Source organism: Rutidosis leptorrhynchoides, chromosome 3 (assembly GCF_046630445.1).
Source record: "Rutidosis leptorrhynchoides isolate AG116_Rl617_1_P2 chromosome 3, CSIRO_AGI_Rlap_v1, whole genome shotgun sequence".
NCBI lineage: Eukaryota > Viridiplantae > Streptophyta > Magnoliopsida > Asterales > Asteraceae > Rutidosis > Rutidosis leptorrhynchoides.
In genome coordinates, this window is record NC_092335.1 from 399,509,772 (window position 1) to 399,512,086 (window position 2,315).

Below are 2,315 nucleotides of genomic sequence, written 5' to 3' on the forward strand. Positions count from 1 at the left end.
GAACTTATCAAACGAAAAGACCACCGCATGGAGCTCCTTTTCAGTGGTAGTATAATTCAATTGTGCTCCCTGCAAGGTCTTGCTTGCATAGTAGATGGGTCAGAAATGTTTCTCGACCCTTTGACCCAAAACAGAGCCAACAGCAAAATCAGAAGCATCGCACATAAGCTCGAATGGAAGGGACCAATTCGGAGCAATTATGATTGGCGCATTGATCAGTTTCTCCTTGAGAAGATTGAATGCATTTAGGCACTCTTCGGAGAAATTACAAGGCGTATCCTTTTCGAGGAGTTTGTTCATCGGGTTAGTAATTTTAAAAAAATCCTTAATAAAACACCGGTAAAAACCGGCGTGCCCGAGAAAACTCCGAACACCCTTAACATCGGTGGGAGGTGGAAGGTTCTTAATAGGCGTTACCTTCACGGGATCCACCTCGATACCGTCCCTAGAAATCTCGTGCCCGAGAACTATGCCCCATTGAACCATGAAATGGCACTTTTCCCAATTGAGCACAAGATTAGACTTCTCACACCTTTCCAACATCCGCTCTAAATTAAGAAGGCATGAATCGAAAGTGTCACCGATGACTGAAAAGTCATCCATGAACTCTCCATGCAGTCCTCTATCATATCGTGGAATATGGCCATCATGCACCTTTGAAAAGTGGCCGGAGCATTGCAAAGGCTAAAGGGCATGCGTCGGTATGAGAATGTGCCATACGGGCACGTGAAAGTAGTTTTCTCCTGGTCTTCGGGCGAGATAGGAACCTGGAAATAACCCGAAAAACCATCAAGAAAACAGTAAAAGCTGTTTCCCGCTAACCTCTCTAGCATTTGATCCATGAAAGGTAACGGGAAGTGGTCTTTGCGTGTGGCGTCGTTCAACTTTCGATAGTCAATACAAACACGCCACCCCGTGACAGTCCTAGTGGAAATTAACTCATTTTTATCGTTGGTGGTAACAGTCATACCACCTTTCTTAGGTACACAGTGTACCGGGCTAATCCAAGGACTGTCAGAGATTGGGTAAATCAGACCTGCATCGAGGAGCTTAATGATCTCTTTCTTCACGACTTCTTGCATGTGCGGGTTCAACCTCCTTTGTTGTTGCACCACAGGTTTGGAGTTATCCTCCATTAGGATTTTGTGGGTGCAATAGGAGGGACTAATACCCTTAATGTCGTGAATTTTCCATGCAATGGCCGGTTTATGGGCCTGCAGCATAGTTACAAGCTCAGTTTTTTGACCTTTAGTAAGAGAAGAAGAAATAATTACCGGGAGCTTAGATTCCTCCTGCAAATAAGAGTATTCCAAATGATCAGGAAGTGGCTTCAATTCTAACTCGGGAGGTTCTTCAATTGAAGACTTGCTCCGGTATTCCGCATCGCGTTCGAGTTCTTTGAACTCCTCTTCAGTCAGCTCATAGCCGTTTTCCATCAAGGTGGTCAAAATATCCACCTCCTCAACTTGCAACTATTCATCAATTTCTACCAATGAACACTCTCCTGAACCCTGTAACTCTGGGAATTCCTGCAACAACTCAGACTGGACATTCACAGTGTTAAGAAAATAACATGTATCATCAGTGTAGGCAGGGTATTTTAAAGCATCGTCAATTGAGAAAGTTGCATGCATATCATCTATCCTAAGGGTCAACTATTGGCCATAGACATCAATGATACATCTCGCAGTATTTGAAAATGGCCGACCCAAAATAAGTGGAATCCTTTCATCCACTTCCATATCCAACACCACGAAATCGGCCAAAAAACAAACGATCCGGTCTTAACTAGCATATTCTCGATAATTCCACGAGGGAATTTAATAGAGCGGTCCGCTAGCTGAATAGTCATACGCGTGGGTTTCAACTCCCCGGGGTCCAGCTTCAAATAAATAGAGTAGGGCATTAAATTTATGCTAGCCCCCAAATCTGCCAACGCCCTCATACAATCCAAATTACCCAGTAAACAAGGAATGGTAAAACTCCCAGGATCCTCAAGCTTCTCGGGAAGCTTGTTTGCAATGATTCGGTCGTTGTAGTATAGTGGTAAGTATTCCCGCCTGTCACGCGGGTGACCCGGGTTCGATCCCCGGCATCGGCGCCAAAAACTTGATGTGTAAAATCGTGTCTATAATTTATAATGGAAAATGCCGGTTAAAAGATTACTACACACTAACGGGCAGTGTACCCGATCGTGTAATAGTATAAAATTGGTAATTCCGAAATCGTTCCAAGGACAGTTTAAACGTGAGAATTAAGATTGTAACTAATAAAATAAACTAAGTTAATCTATGAAAATCGAAAGTACGAAATAG

At 43.4% G+C, this 2,315-nt stretch overlaps 1 non-coding gene across 1 annotated transcript; it reads left to right on the forward strand.

The window, feature by feature from the left end:
- The first annotated feature begins 2,029 nt into the window (after positions 1–2,029).
- TRNAD-GUC (transfer RNA aspartic acid (anticodon GUC)) lies at positions 2,030–2,101 on the forward strand. The gene has a single exon. It is a non-coding gene; the product is annotated as a tRNA-Asp (tRNA).
- The last annotated feature ends 214 nt before the right edge of the window (positions 2,102–2,315 follow it).